Source organism: Schistocerca piceifrons, chromosome 4 (genome assembly GCF_021461385.2).
Source record: "Schistocerca piceifrons isolate TAMUIC-IGC-003096 chromosome 4, iqSchPice1.1, whole genome shotgun sequence".
In the NCBI taxonomy this organism is placed as follows: domain Eukaryota; kingdom Metazoa; phylum Arthropoda; class Insecta; order Orthoptera; family Acrididae; genus Schistocerca; species Schistocerca piceifrons.
Window position 1 is genome coordinate 545,293,261 of NC_060141.1, and position 16,915 is coordinate 545,310,175.

Sequence of the window (16,915 nt, forward strand, 5' to 3'; positions counted from 1 at the left end):
ATTATGATTTATTCGGTTTGTTACCACAATCACTCTTATTTCTGTGAAAATACCTCCGCAATACTGAAGAAGCCTGTAATATGCATTAACTAAAACGTACAACGCACGAAACGGAGTAACCAAGAACCCTCAGACGCAGAAGTATTGTCATGCGGCTGCAGTCGGCGCAGCTCTTCCACTGCATTCAGCGAACCCATACACGAGTTGCACATCGAGCAACTGCTAATCAGTAAACCTACCCACAGTGAAGCCGTGTATCACTGTCAACACATAACTAACATTGCTGGACAACCCTCGACACAACCGGGCAACACTGAATGCAAACGTGAGGGCTAAGAGGTGAGAATGGCGTGTTATGCTCTCAACGGCAGCTACCACCGTGAGCGAATGGAAACAAGAGACACAGCGCATGGCGTCGACTTTTGCGCTGTGCAGTACAGATACAAAGCCAACTGACGCAAGATGACAAACGAAATGCAATAATTCCTTAACGAGCAGCCGAAGACCGTGGGCCTCTTATGCCAAAATGACAATCTCTGAAAGTTTGTCAATAGAGTTCTGGTTCACCCTGCATCTTGTATATAAATATGATCGGTCTTTTTCTGCGGGTTCTTGCCGGAAAAATTTATTATTTGCACCCAGATGGAACTGAAATTTGGGCGACGACGTAAGATAACTGCATAATTTTTGTTTTTCGTTGCTGTCGCGTCGTCCAGCGATTTAATTTTTACTTATCGCCTGAGATTTTGTCCAGCTTCAGAAATTGGAGCCGGCCGCGGTGGCCGTGCGGTTCTAGGCGCTCAGTCCGGAACCGCGTGACTGCTAAGGTCGCAGGTTCGAATCCTGCCTCGGGCATGGATGTGTGTGATGTCCTTAGGTTAGTTAGGTTTACGTAGTTCTGAATTCTAGTGGACTGATGACCACAGATATTAAGTCCCGTAGTGCTCAGAGCCATTTGATTTTTCAGAAATTGGATAATATTTTATAGTCTGTGGTATTTTCGCCACTGGTATATCAAATTAGAATGATACTAATACCTTCAGCTGCTAACGGGCGTTGATATATATCAAAGGGGACAGGTGAAATTGTGTGCCCCGACCGGGACTCGAACCCTGGATCTCCTGCTTACGTGGCAGGCGCTCTATCCATCTGAGCCAGCGAGGGCACAGAGGATAGCGCGACCACAGGGACTGTCTCGCGCACGCCTCCCGCGAGTCCCACATTCTCACCTTGTATGTCCCCACACTACATTCGTAGTGTCCCACTCCAACACACTCATTACTCGTGGAAGACATTCTTACAAAGTCCCGTAAGAGTTCGGGTAATTTGTGTGCATCCGCACTGAAGGAGGTCGTGGTCGGTGATGCCAGAACTTATACTTACATGGATATGGTATCTGTTCTTTCGGACATGTCCGAAAGAACAGACACCATATCCATATAAGTACTGGTATATCAGTTTTCTTTTTTAATAACATAGGTAAAGTTTTAAACTTTGTCAGTATTTTAAACGAAAGATATTTCCTTAATGTTCTGACGACTAGTTCCAACAAGTAGTCCCTGGTTTCGTGTATCTCGTAACTTCAAAAAAAAAAAAAAAAAAAAAACTGTTCAAATGGCTCTGAGCACTATGGGACTCAACATGTTAGGTCATCAGTCCCCTAGAACTTAGAACTACTTAAACCTAGCTAACCTAAGGACATCACACACACCCATGCCCGAGGCAGGATTCGAACCTGCGACCGTAGCAGTCCCGCAGTTCCGGACTGCAGTGCCAGAACCGCACGGCCACCGCGGGCGGCTCGTAATTCATACAAATTTCTTTTCTTCACTTTTTTTACGTTTTTCTTCTTCTCACAAACAAGTTGGGAATTTAGCACAGTAAATTCTTCTTGCAATATAACCTTTCCTCACTTCACATGCAAAATATTTATTTCTACATAGCTGCAATAATAAAAATTTGCAATTGCAACCACTTTCTTTCGTTAGTTATGCTGAGTCACATAACAACATACTATCAGAAACAGATACAGAAGGCAACTGACAATTATAAAATTTAAAATCGTTCATCTTTCTTTTTTTTTACAGTTAAAATAATAACGCTGGCAGGGAATGAGAACAAACAGGCGCTATATTTTTGCGGTTGCTGGCCGTCTGTTAAACGTGACGTTCTGAACGACGTGCTGGTGGTGGGCGCCCAGCGAAGTACACGTGGCCGTGTTGGTTCAACGTGAAACTAAAAACACACATTCTGTAGCCGTTTCAGAAAACCATGTGTGTAAAAACCCTTGAATTATATTTTAAAAGAAATATCTACCTCACATCGCTAAGGCGGCACTCACAACAGTGTGATCGAAAATTGTCACACTATAGTCTATAGATTCTTACACGAAGATATGTGTGTTTGACTCAGTGATGTTGTAGTCATAGATTGCTACTTTTGAGCATTTTGCGAAGAACATGTTTTACATTTCTGAACATTTAAAGCAAATTGCTTGTCTTTGCACCACTTTGAAATTTTGCAAAGATCTGACGATGTTCGAGCAGCTGTTTTTCAGACAGTACTTCATTATAAATAAATGCATCATTTTCATAATGTCTTAGGTCACTATTAAAGTTATGTCTAGTCATTAATGTAGAACAATATCAAGAATCGAAAATATTTTTGTGCGACGGATATTTACATGGAATGGAATGGTGGACATGTGCCCGTATCGTGAGCACCAGTTTCCTCCTGTCGGACGAAACAGGATGATATATGCACTCCTTGCTCCCGTAAGTGTTCAAACTCCATGATTTGTGGGCGGCGCTTCAGCAGTGATGGAGCAGGGTGGATCCCCAACGCTTTCACTGTCTCGCGGAGCCAATGCCGCCATCCATCGTAGCTGTCGTCAGGGCAGAAAGAAGTGCTCCACGCTACTAGATTCTTTTAATTCAGTTCATCATGAGTATACAAGGTATCTCGATCAACATCTGATGATTACGTCGTTACATCTAGAGATATTCATCGGATATTTTCTGTAGACAGTGATACACAAATTCATTGTATTTAATGAACGGTATCACGAAACTACCAAAAGCTGTTGCAAGGTGTGTGTGTGTTTTTTTTTTTTATCGACAACTAGTTACAAGCATCTTCAAGTCACGAATATCATTACATCAGGTTAAAGGAAGGTTCATTGACATCAAGTACATTCGTGGCTTTAAAATTTACGCGTTAAACGGCGCATTCAGTTTTTACTACGGTTTTGTTTTCTTAACTTGATAGCTAGTATTTGCTAACTTTTCGCAAAGACGTTCTGTAATTAGTGTCTATATGCAGTGTAGACTGCTTGAGTTCTCTCTCTGAGAAAACCGATGTCATTTTGCTTTTTATGCGGATTTTGACCTATGGACAGTTACAAACAGATGTTCCCATCCGATGTGATACGACCTTGTTATGGTGGTTGGGCTTTCCTACGTAAAAGTGCGTGAGTTCCGCAAGCTTCCAGCCAATCAGACAGCTCGCGGTTAGTTGAAACATACTTGCGAATGAGTTTGAAACACACTTTGTTCCAGGGAGTCGGGCGATGAGTCGCGGCAGTTCAAAGACAGCGGCAGCAATTCGAAGGTTTGCTGAGATCGTTTCAGGTACAAGCGGTGGTCGCTAATAAGCGAGGTTTTGAGTCACTTCATTTATCTGATATACTTGTCGCACGGTTTACTTTGCAGTTATTTCGCGTGCTAGATTTGGAATGAATTACGACAGTAAATAATAGATATTTAAGCGCGAGATATTACAGAAGTTCAGGGAGTTTCTGTTTTTCGTAAACTGGAAGATTCTTACTGAACTGTGTTGTAGTCAATCAATCCGAAATATTGTACACTCAATTTCGTTATTTGCTCCTAGTTTAGATTGTTCTATGCCTTTGTGGAAATCGCTCATAAAAACTGAATTTTTTTTTTCTTGCTACAATTTCAGCTTACAACCAATGTGTAGTGAGAAACCCACGTGGCTTGTGTCCACTGTTCGTTAAATTTAAAAGCAATGTAGATAATTCATTTACATTTGCTATTACCTATTTATGCTTTCCTAACTCATTTACTGCATACTTAAGTTACACACAGTTACGCTTTATTTTTCGTCTGTGCACATGCGTACCTGTTGTAAGCAATTCCTGCCACCGCCCCCCCCCCCCCCCCCCCGTCTACTCATTGATTAGAAATATTGCATATAATCAAATAACTGAGTTCGTACACAGTTTTCCAATATTAATAGTGATAAATATCCACTTCTTTGTAGATAGTGAGTGAGTGAGTGTGTGTGTGTGTGTGTGTGTGTGTGTGTGTGTGTGTGTGTCTTCTTTTTTTATTTTTTTTTCTAACGTCCACGAAATAACTTACTGTGGTACTGATGCCTTCAGCATTCTGTACTAGTTCATACAGGTGGAGTCGTATCGGCATTCAAGTGATTTAGAGAGGTACTATTAGCAATTACTGATTTTCATTTGAAGTATTGTGTTTACAAATAAGGGCCATGATGCCGTTGCACTATGTTCAGCTGTGAGTTAGTCACTTTTACACTACGTAGTTTTGATAGAAACTTAAGGGCGATTTTCACAATATTTGATGCTCAATTACATATGTTATGCAATCCAGTTACTAGTTGCGCTATTCATAGTTTGTGCTACTGTGATTATTTGTTTTGTTATCGAAATGATATTGCATTACAAAGTCGATTATTGGATCATTGTTTAACTTCACGAAATCGGGGTCTACAGAAACTATTTGCTTTAATAGTCCAGTTTCTAAAACAGTAACCACCTTACCACTTGAAGATCCTTGCGTCACGCAAAACGGTTGTCGATAAATAAATGTACTTCACAGCAGCTTTTGGTGATTCTTCATCTTCACTGGAGCTCGTGTACCCTTAATATTTCGAAAAATTACTGTGAAATGTGTCATATTTGCGACCAGTTTACAGCGGCAGTTGCCATTTGAAGAATGGGGCTCAAAAATATCGCATGGGGAGACGATCGAACGAGAGGATATGCGAAATATAGTTGGGTACAGATACTTGTGGGAGTGGCTTATTTCATGGCAAGGTATGGAACAGTGCCTAGTTGACATGGCAGAATGTTTAAAACACAAGACTCGATTTGTAACGGGTGAGATTCAGAACAGCAGTCGACCACTCGGATTTAAATTTTCGACTTGCCGCTACAGGTAAACACCAGGTCTTCGATGAGGTCGCTTGCTTCATACTTGCCCAATTTCATTGACCTCAGCTTCAACGGGACGTTAAATTCTCAACTTACATCCTTTTCCGTGGACCAGTCATAGAAAAAGTCTTCGGAGAAGAATAACTTCTTAGCCGATGTTCGTTGTTTTGCATTTTCAGAGTTCCTTATTGTGCATCTTGGCTGTCGTTGCCGTTTCCAGCGACCGCTTTAGGCAGTGAATAAAGTTCCCTGGGGTCGGGCAGCTCTCCGTAGCATCGCCCGGATGCAGGGGACAGTGGTTGCATTGTTCCGGCAGCGCAGCTTTCGCTGCCGCCGTCACGGAAGGTGGTCCCAGCTCGCGACAAGGCGACATCTCGCGCCGGCGAAAGCGTCCAGCACCAGTCGCTGCCGTTTCCCGATATCTCTAATTCCGTCTCCAGTATCACCAGCCGTCCTACCCAGTAGTACCAATACTACTTACAAGATTTTTCGAATGCATCTTAGAGCAACAGCCAATTCGAATACTGGCGATGAGAAAAAAAGGGCAACAATTGAGATAGGGGTGATGGCGTAAATTTCATTGTCACCGAACGATGCGTCAGGTTCATTGATGAAACTCCAAATCTCCCCACAATATTGTGCCAATCCATTCTTGGCAATGGTGTGTGGCCTGCCTCTGCGTCGGCATAGGCTAAATTTGGGTTTTGTCCAGCCTGCAGCTGCTGGTCCTAATGTAATCCGCTTAAAGAGAGCTGTGATCTCAACCTTCTAGGCTGCCTTAATTACAGGATGTTCATAATTAAAGTTTGTTTGGAAACGCTGTAGACAGAGAACCACCGCTCACAATGACGTCAGATTTGAACAAAATATTACTGACGTAGGGGGAAACGCCACGGAAAAAAATTTACCAACAGATGGCACTGTAGGCTTCTTAACGGCCTTTGTAATGGAGGTGCATTCCGAGCAGAGAGCTTCTATTGAGTTTCTTTTGGTCGGATATTCATAGGCACTTGCAGAATATCTACGGAGAACTTGTAGTGAACAAAAGCACGGTGAGTCGTCGGGTGAGGCGTCTGTTATCATCGCAACATGGTCGCGCACTCCGCCCGACTTCATGCAGCTGTGACGCCCGCAATTAAAACGTGCGGATACTCTAATTCGAGGTGGTGGAAAGTCATGACGACAGTCTTCTGGGACTCTGAAGGGGTTATTCGGTTTGATGTCTTCCCTCATGACGCAACGATGAACTCTGATGTGTACTACGCTACGCTCGGGAAACTGAGGAAACTACTTCTGAGTCTTTGTCACGACAAAAATGCAAAAGAACTTCTCCTTCGCTATGACAACGCAAGGCCTCACACGAGCTAAAGAATTTCATTGGATTGTTCTTCCTCACCCCCGCCCCCCCCCCCTTCCCCTACAGCCCGGATCTTTCCCTTTCGTCTTTCATCTGTTTGGCCCGATGAAGAATGCACTCGATGGGAAGCATTACGTGGATGATGCGGAGGTTATTGACGCAGCAAGACGTTGATTCCGACGTCGGCCAGTAGGGCGTGGTACCATGCAAGCCCACAGGTCCGCACAGTAACGTGGAGGGGAATAATGTGGTGCACTGGAATTCTGAATAACACCAAATGATTTCAGAGAGAAAAGTGTTGCGTAACTTCTTGAATGCCCCTCTTATTTCCGTGAGAGGTCCGATTTTTCACATTTTAATGCGACGATTACTTCTCCCTATGTAGGTGGGCATCAACAAAATATTTTCACTTTCGGAGGTGGAAATTTGAAATTTTGTGAAAAGATTTCGCTGCAACAAAAAGTCTTCGTTTGGATGAGTGTCACTGTAGCTCGCGTATAACCCGTGACACTGTCTCCCCAGTTTCGCAGTGGTACAAAACAAGCATCCCTTCTTTCAGCTTTTTCGATGTCGTACTTCAATACTATTTAGTAAGGGTCCCTTACCTCACAGTAGTACTCTAGCAGACGAAGTACAAGCGTAGTGTAGGCAGAGTCTTAAGTGCATTTGTTTCATCTTCTAACTATACTGCCAATAAAACGCAGTCTTTGATTCGCATTCCCCACAACGTTGCTAGGTGATCGTTCCAATTTAAGTTATTTCTGTTTATAGTCCCTAAGGTATTTGAGTTCATAGCTTTTAGATTTGTGTGATTTATTGTGTAACTGAAATTCAAAGGATTCTTTCTAGTGAACTTGTGGATGACTTCACACTTCCATGATGGAGTCAGTTGCCACTTTTCCATCTTACATATATCTTGTATGAATCATTTTGCAAATACGTTTTGATCATCTGATAGCTTTACCTGACTGTAAATGACAGCATCATCTGCGAGCAATCTGAGATGACTACTCAGATTGTCTCCTAAATCGATTATGCAGATCAGGAACAGCAGAGCGAACTCCAGGTATCACTTCTGTTTTCCTAGATGATTATCCGTCAGTTACTATGAACTGTGACATTTCTGATAGGAAATCACTAATTGATTCGCACAACTGAGACGATGCTCTGTAGGCACACTATCTGATTAGAAGTCGCTTATGAGAAAATGGTAACAAATGCCTACTGGAAATCTAGGAATATGGAATCAACATGAGATCCCCTGTCGATATCACTCATTACTCATGAGAATAAAGAGCTAGTTGCGTTGCACAGGAATGATATATTCTGAATCCGTGCTGTGTGTTAGTTGGTCATTTTCTTCGAGATAATTCACAATGTTCGAACACAGAATGTGTTCCAAAATTCTGCAGAAAATCGACGTCTGTGATACGGATCTGCAATTCAACGGATTACTCCTATTCCTTTTCTTGATTATTGGTGTGACCTGTGCAACTTTCTAGTTTTAGATACGGATCTTCCGCCGCTGATCCATATGATTTTTTAATATGGAGCTATTACGTCAGCTTACTCTGAAAGGAACCCAATTGGCAGCATAATCTGAAAGGACCCTAATTGGTATGCGGTCTGGGCCAGAAGACTTGCCTTTATTAAGTGATTTAAGTTACTTCACTATGGCGAGGCTGTATACATTTAAGTTACTCGTGTTGGCTACTGTTCTTGAATAGAGTTCTGGAATATTTACTTATTTTCTTTGGTGAAGGAATTTCTGAAAGCCGTATTTATTAACTCCGCTTTAATGGCCCTGTCATTAGCAACATTACTATCGCTGTCGCGCATTGAAGCTATTGATTTTGTCCTACCGCTGGTTTAATTCACATACGACCAGAATCTCTTTGGATTTTCTGCCAGATATCGAAACAGGGTTTCGTTGTGGAAACTATTAAAACCATCTCGCATTGAAATCCTTGCCAAATGTCGAGGTTCTGTAAAACTTTGCCAATCTTGGGGACTCTTTTCACAACTCGATGATTAGCCGGCGTAGATACAAATCGGGCAGCATCATTCACACTGTGGTCACGAGCACGTTCAGACACGATAGCTATTTTTCTGCCATCATGTCACTTCTTCACGTCGACCCAACTTAATGCGTTGACTCCAAACTTTTGTCACACAGAGATCACTTCCCTGGGATGAATTAAGCTAACGGTAGTGGACCACATGACAACCTGGTACCTTCTCTACACTATGTGCAGCCTTCCAGTGAGCAATGCGCTCTTTTGAAAGGATGAGTAATATTTTGTCCGGTGAGCGCAAGTGTGCCGCGTCTTGTTCCAGCAGCAGATGTGCAACAGAAACCCTTCTGGCTGCTCTCTGTAGTGTTGAAGTTTTGTTAATTTTAGCAAGATCATTATTGCGCGATGTTTGTGTAATGGGAACAGGGGAATAAATTATAAACACGGTAAAATGGCACCAGAAGCTTCTAACCTCGTCCATGAGAACTGTTACCAGTCAAGACTGCGAATAAGGCTATCAGTGAATAGACTGAACCTTACACTGATAAGCCAAAATATACCGACCACTGCCCACCGCAACATTGGCGGCCCTGATGACGTTGTGTGCACTTGCAGTAAAAAAAGTACGCAAGCGGAGCAGACAAGGACCGGGGATCGCTTGTGAAAAAGTGTCTCGAAAACGGCGAAAGTGGTCGAATGTTCACTTGCCACTGTCGTGAGCATCTTTGGAAAGAGGTAGGACAGAGAAACGACCACTAGGCGCTAAGTGGTTGGTCGTCCATGTCTCTCCACACAACCTGGGGTTCGGACGCTTGTCTGTGCTGTAAAGTGCGGTACATGGCGACCTGTGGCATCTCTACCGAAAGAGCACAATGTTGGCGCGGGCACAAGTGTTTCGGAGCACACCGTTCATCGTACAATGTTGAACATAAAGCTCCGCAGCTGACCACCTCTCCGTTTTCACTTGTTGACCCAACGAAGTTATCAATTACGATTGCTGTGGGCACGGGATTATCGGGATTCGACAGTCGATCAGTGTAAACTTTTTGGCTCTTCTGATAAATCACATTTTCGCTACTGTAGGTCGACAGTCGTCTCCACAAACGCCATCGAGGTGAGCTGCGGCTCGAAACGTGCAGCGCGGCACTGACGCAGGCTGATGGCTCAAATGGCTCTGAGCACTATGGGACTTAACATCTGTGGTCATCAGTCCCCTAGAACTTAGAACTACTTAAACCTAACTAACCTAAGGACATCACACACATCCATGCCCGAGGCAGGATTCGAACCTGCGACCGTAGCAGCAGGCTGATGGGAGCAGTATTATGCTATAGGAGACATTCTCCTGCTCTTACATGGGACCTGTGGTAGTAATCGAAGACACTCTAACAGCTGCGAACCACCTGGAATCGTTAGTGCTTGATGTCTTCCCAGACGGCAATGTATAACTGTCCGTGCCTCGGAACCAGAACCGTGCTACAATGATTCGAGGAGCATTATAGTGAGCTCACGTTGGCGTCTCGGCGACCAAATTCGTTTGATGTAAATCATATAGAACGCACCAAGGCCGCTATCGGGTACTGTCACCGCGTACGCGAATTACATGACCTGTGCGTAGACATCTAATGTCACATACCTCCATAAACCTACGAACAAACTGTGGCGTCCCTGATACGCAGAATTAGTGATGTATTTCATTCCAAAGACGGGTAAACAGCTATTAAGCAGGTGATCATAATGTTCGGACTCATCAGTGTACGTGAACTAGGAGGGTCTCCCACAGAAGGACAAAAATGGCTCTGAGCACTATGAGACTTAACTTCTGAGGTCATCAGTCCCCTAGAATTTAGAACTACTTAAACCTAAGAAACCTAAGGACATCATACACACACATACCCGAGGCAGGATTCGAACCTGCGACCGTAGTGGTCGCGCGGCTCCAGACTGTAGCGCCTAGAACCACTCGGCCACTCCGGCCGGCCACAGAAGGAAACTATCCTTCATTAATGGACTAAATACAACAACACGGGACTGCTGAACAGACCACGCGCTTCCCTAGTGAAGATATACACTGTCGTTTTCGCGAGAAAATAGTTCCTCATGCGCAAGGAACTGGTTTGGACTAGGTTGCTGCTTTCCGTCGCTTCCCGTACTGCCTGCCAGGGGGAAGATTGGCTTATCACATGCTGCTGCTTCTCGCAACACACAAACTAGATGTGGGAGTGAGATAGCACAGCGGGACTTCCTGCCCGCAGACAAGTAGCGGATGAGGACGATTTGTAAGGCAAAGGCTTAACTTAGGTAACAGAGACGCTGAGGTATCCACCTCGAGCAAAGTGACGCCGGGGTTAAGGCAGTAAACTGAAGATTTGAGTTCCAAATCCTGGTAAGCACTCCTGGTTTGGACTTTGTTAGCTTCCTTAATTCAGTTCGCACAAACCTTAGGCTGCTCCGTTCAATGAAACCACGAATGATTGCTTACACACCCCTACCGTTTGGAGCCATTCCTCTCTTTCCAGCGAACTTAACGTCGATGTTATACGAAAGTGTTTCTTGGCCTTCACTTACAGACACGTAGTTATAAGATACAGTTTACTGTGATGTCCGAAGGACCTGCAAATGCCAGCTCCCCTAACGCAATGTTCCGGATACTGAAGAAACAGCTTTAGTCGAATTGTCTGTCCTGTGGAATGGTAAATTAGTTACGTATGCAGAGCGTAACTGTGAGATTTGCATATTCACAGGCCATATGTAATGTACACGTAATCTATTGCGTAAAGTTGGTTTCGTAGAGACTAAGCTACTGTTCCGTATGCCACCTAAGAATTAGACGTTCCTGTCTATTGAAGTTGCTCCAAATTTTCACTTTATTCCTAAAAATAAGTTGACAAAAAATTATTTTTGTTTCTGGTAGCTGTGCTGGCACTCGATAGCTTCGCAGATGTATTCCATTTGATTCACATCAGGCGAATTTGATAGCCAAAAACAGCAACGGGAGAACGCTGTGATGCACCTGAAACCATTGCAGCACAACTCTGACTGACAGCTGGAAGATGCCATCGCATCAGGGAGCTTATCATACATGAAGGGATGGGAGGTCCGAAACGATGTCGACCAAGTCCACAACTGTCATGATGCCTTCGATTAGTTTAAAGGGTCCAGGAAAGCAAATTTGAATGTCCAATATAGCATAATACGCCCTCACCGGCCTGCATCCGTGGCGCGGTGCGTAATTCGAAGAGCCATTGGTCTGGACGGTGGGGTATCAGAAAACAACCATCAACATGGTATCACAAGAAACGAGTGTCATTTGACCAGGCGATACTTCTCTATTGAACTACGGTCCAATCTCTATGATCCCCTGTTCACTGCAATTGCAGTTAACGATGTGCTTAGGTAACGTTGACACATGCAAGGGTCACTTGCAGCGGACCCTCATGTTGAACAATGTGAGCTGAACAGTTCGTTCCGAAACACTTCTTCCTGCGCAGACATTGTACTCTATCGTCAGACCAGCAACAAATCCCCCCGCTCTGCTGCTTCACAGACGGGGCAAACCAACTACCTACCTATCTACCTACCTACCTACCTACCTCCACGTTTCATAATGAAGCGTGTGGACGTCCAACTCTCTGTCGCACACTGGTTGTTTTCGCAGTGCTTCAACTACTTTCCATAGATATTTACGACAATAGTACGCCAACAGTCGAGCAGGTTTGCCACTTCAGATATGCTGGTTACCAGGCGTCGGCCCCTAACGATCTTTGTCAGAGTCGCTTATGTCAGAGGACTTCCCCATTTGCGGTCCGCATAGCCGCTAGAATGATTCCCCCTTCGTCTCTGCTCCCCTTATGTACTTGTCTTACAGGGTCACGTGCCCGCAGCACCACCAGTATGTTTCGCTTTACGTATGTATATTTCGCGCACGTGTGTGTGTGTGGGGGGGGGGGGGCAGATATTTGCAATTTCGTTTTTGCGATGTGTAGGCCGGCCGGTGTGACCGAGCAGTTCTAGGCGCTTCAGTCTGGAACCGCACGACCGCTACGGTCGCAGGTTCGAATCCTGCCTCGGGCATGGATGTGTGTGATGTCCTTAGGTTAGTTAGGTTAAAGTAGTTCTAAGTTCTAGGGGACTGATGACGTCAGATGTTAAGTCCCATAGTGCTCAGACCCATTTGAACCATTTGAACCGTTTTTTGCGATGTGTAGCTGGTATAACTTCAAACAAATAGTGCTCATTACGTCTTTCGTGTGACGTTCAATGTCGACAGAAAGTGTCTGTTTCCCCCTCCCCCTCCCCCTCCCCCCAGTTACGGACAAAGTAATTTTCAAACTGGAATTTTACTTGCTCATTCGACTGAGCGATCGCAAATTCGTGTAGTCCGATGTATGTTTTATCTATGTTTATTAATAGGGACATTATAATATGAAGAATTTTCGTCAACAGTATTCCACCAGCATCTGAGCAGCGCTGCTACATGGCGGTAGCAGTCAACACGAACCATGGCGGTGCTGTCACTGCTTGAATACTGTTTATTCTTCGTGTTTTAATGTCCCTATTAATACATATCTATAAAACAAATACCGCATTAGACTAATTTGGGACCGCTCTATCGAACGGGAACGTAAAATTCCGCTTCAGGAAACATTTCGTTAGCAACGGGAAGCAAATCGACGCTTTCCGTCGTCGTTGGGCGTCGCGTGAAAGACATATTGAGCAGTATTTCTTTGGAATGACTCCAGCCACACACCGAAAAACCGAAACCGCAGAACCGGCCAAAACGCCAGAGAAAATGTGCCTCACGATTCTTATGAGGGATACCCTATGAAATCACTCTACATAGCAATACGTCAAACGAAGAAATTGGCGAAATATGGCGTGTGAAAATATAAACGTAAGTCCGGCCTACTGCGAATCTCTCTCTTACTGACTACTGTGTTCGTGGGTACTAAACTGTTTTAACTGGTCACAGAAACCTGGATATCCTGCAGCAAGTCTGAATTATTATATGCAGTTAGGGCAACGTTATGACAGGAAAGCATTGCGAGTGAATATTAAAGAACGGTATGCGTGCAAGATGGATTTTTTGATAGGTCACCCAAAGCTGGTAACTATCATTTACTAAGATCATGTATTACGACTAAACAGATGCGTACGGTATGCGCTCTAATTCAGAAGTAGCCTAATCATCCGAGCGATGCTAAGAAGCTTCTCCTACTTCTACGAATGCAGAGATGACGACATCGTTTCGTGACCATTTTTATCGCGACAGACAATGAGCTTCGACCAATACTACTTGGAATTTAGGAACGTTCATAAAAGCTCCTTTGTGGAACGGAATATTCTTACCTAAAATGTACCGCACTGACCGCTTACACAGTAGTACTGAACTGCTGCATCTGACGAAACCACTGTTTAAGCCTCCTCCAGCATACAAAAGTCTTGGAAGTTCTCGCTCACATATTAGTGCAGCTGTTCACCTGTGTTGAACACGCCACAGTATCGTACGCAACGCGTGGTTTGTGTTGACACAGTCTCGATCGTCCAGTATCATCCCGTCTCTCCTTCCGCCATCCTCCACTGACTCTTGCAAGAATCCCGAGCGTAAAAGGCGTATTACATGCTTCCACCAGTGTCGGAACCTTACATTCACGGGTCTTATACATGGCCTAATTTGTTAAGCAACCATCTCGTAAAAATGTTACGGTCCCTTCGAATTTTTCAGTCATTAGTCTGCCATTTTCCTTCAGCATTACTACAGAATGGTCTTTCCGTGTTACATCGCTTGGGATGGTTGTGTCTAAACATTTAACTATGGAAACCATCCACGATGATGTAATAATACAACACTTGTCTCGCCTGTTTATGCACATTTTCCCACATTTTGTTGAGAATTATCTCTTTCCAGACAAAGCGTAATGTGGATAACAGCCTCTTCGAAGTCTACATTTTATACACCTCTGGATGAACAGATTCTATACTGCTCCACGCTGCAACGTGAAAAACCCGAAGCAGTAATCTGAAATCCAGCTGTGACGTTCGCGTTCATAATCAGCAACGTCAACAACTGCATTACGCAGAAATTTATCCTTTCTCGTCGTATTACTTATTTGTGTAAAACTGGGCAGTCGATGAACAGTCCTGCCCTTTGTGTGTTTCGTGAACATTAAATATTCTATAACCAGACATAAACATGTGCTTTCCTTTGTTCTCGCTTGTGACGTCGTCTATCTGTCGAAGCTGGCGCAGAAAATGCTCACTGCAATCTACATCTTAGCGTGGGATACGAACGCCGGAAATTCCTGACATGCTTCAGATACGCGACGCAAACTTCGCGCATGGGAATGTCAAATCCCTGGCGATTTGAAATACCACCGCCATTCCGAATTAGAACAGGCCTACAGGAAGAGCCAGACTCCAATTACGGAACTTGAAATTAGACCTCCATTTGCCACGAAATAAATTAGGTCTTAAAGTACGGTTGGAACCAAGTATCACAATTCACCTTCCGTGTACCTACCTGCTTGAGCTATGCTGTTCAGTTATTAAGGAAGAGGATGTGCTATCGGACAACGAGGGATGGTAGCACACAGGAACCAAGACAATTAGTGGGTCAGATAAAGTGTCACAGAGTCTGTTAAGTTAAACGGTTAATCCACTCTGAAGTTAACCATACGATTATACACTTTCGAATACATAGTACCTATGAGAATATTACTCCTCTGTAACGCTCTAAACTCAGTGTGAGCAAAATAACTGAGCTATAAAATATTCGTTCCAGTGACATTAATGTGATCACCACCTATATTCGACCTCAACGTGTCGTAACCACTGACGTACGGTAGGTGGCAGCACCATCAGTGGGAAACGAAAACAGTGCAGTTGTTGTCGTAATGCGGAAACGGAGCTATTTCTCAGACATTCGGAAGGGTGTGACCATTGAATTTCCGGCCAAGGATGGAAGCATTTCTGAAACAGCCAAGTTTGCAAACTGTTCGCGCGCCATCGTAGTTGCAGTATACCATGCATATCAAAATGATGCTATCCATAACCGGTGCCGAGGTAACTGTTGTGCACCACGTGCCATAAATAACAGGGGTAACCACGCCTGCGGAGAAATGTCTACGGGCGAGCAGGTGTGGAACTGCTGAGCAACTGACCGCCAGGATTAACCATGGGACTACCAACTGTGTATCTTCAACGTACATTCAGTGAATGTTGCTGCGTATGGGGCTGCGCAGAAGGTACACTATGTGATCAAAAATATCCGGACAGCTGGCTGAAAAGGACTTACAGGTTCTTGGCGTGCTCCATCGGCAATGCTGGAAGTCAGTATAGTGTTGGCCCACCATTAGCCTTGATAGCTTCCACTCTCGCAGGCATACGATCAATCAGGTGCTGGAAGGTTTCTTGGGGAATGGCAGCCCATTTTTGACGGAGTGCTGCACTGAGGAGAGGTATCGATGTTGGTCGCTGAGGCCTGGCACGAAGTCTGCGTTCCAGCGTTCCAAAACATCCCAAAGGTGTACTATAGGATTCAGGCCAGGACTCTGTGCAGGCCAGTTCAATACAGGGATGTTTTTGTCGTGTAACCACTCCGCCATAAGCCGTGCATTATGAACAGGAGCTCGATAGTGTTGAAAGATGCAATCGCCATCCCCGAATTACTCTTCAGCAGTGGGAAGCAAGAAGGTGCTTAAAACATCAATGTAGGCCTGTGTTGTGATACTGCAACGCAAAACAACAAGGCTTGCAAACGCCCTCCGCCGTCCGAAGTGGCCGAGCGGTTCTAGGCGCTTCAGTCTGGAACCGTGCGACCGCTACGGTCGGAGGTTCGAATCCTGCCTTTGGCATGGATGTGTGTGATGTCCTTAAGTTAGTTAGGTTTAAGTAGTTCTAGGGGACTGATGACCTCAGTTGTCATGTCCCATAGTGCTGAGAGCCATTTGAACCAAACACCCTCCATGAAAAAAAACGACCACACCATAACACCACCGCCTCCGAATTTTACTGTTTGCACTACACACGCTGGCAGATGACGTTTCTCCGAGAATACGCCATACCCACACCCTGCCACATCGTATCATCTCATTGTGTACCGTGATTCGTCACTCCACACAACGTTTTTTCCACAGCTCAATCGTGCAAATTTTACGCTCCTTACACCAAGCGAGGCGCTGTTTGGCATTTACCGACGTCATGTGTGGCTTACGACCAGCCGCTCGACCATGAAATCAGTTTTCTCACATCCCGCCTAACTGTCATAGTATTTGTAGTCGATCCTGATGCAGTTTGGAATTCCTGTGTGATGGTCTGCATAGATGTCTGTCTATTACACATTGC

At 44.5% G+C, this 16,915-nt stretch overlaps 1 protein-coding gene and 1 non-coding gene across 3 annotated transcripts in view; one reads left to right on the forward strand and one right to left on the reverse strand.

The window, feature by feature from the left end:
• LOC124795245 (myosin-IIIb-like) overlaps positions 1–16,915 on the forward strand; it is a 271,037-nt gene that overhangs the window by 115,868 nt on the left and 138,254 nt on the right. The window lies entirely within an intron of this gene.
• Positions 1,091–1,165, reverse strand: Trnat-cgu. The gene has a single exon. It is a non-coding gene; the product is annotated as a tRNA-Thr (tRNA).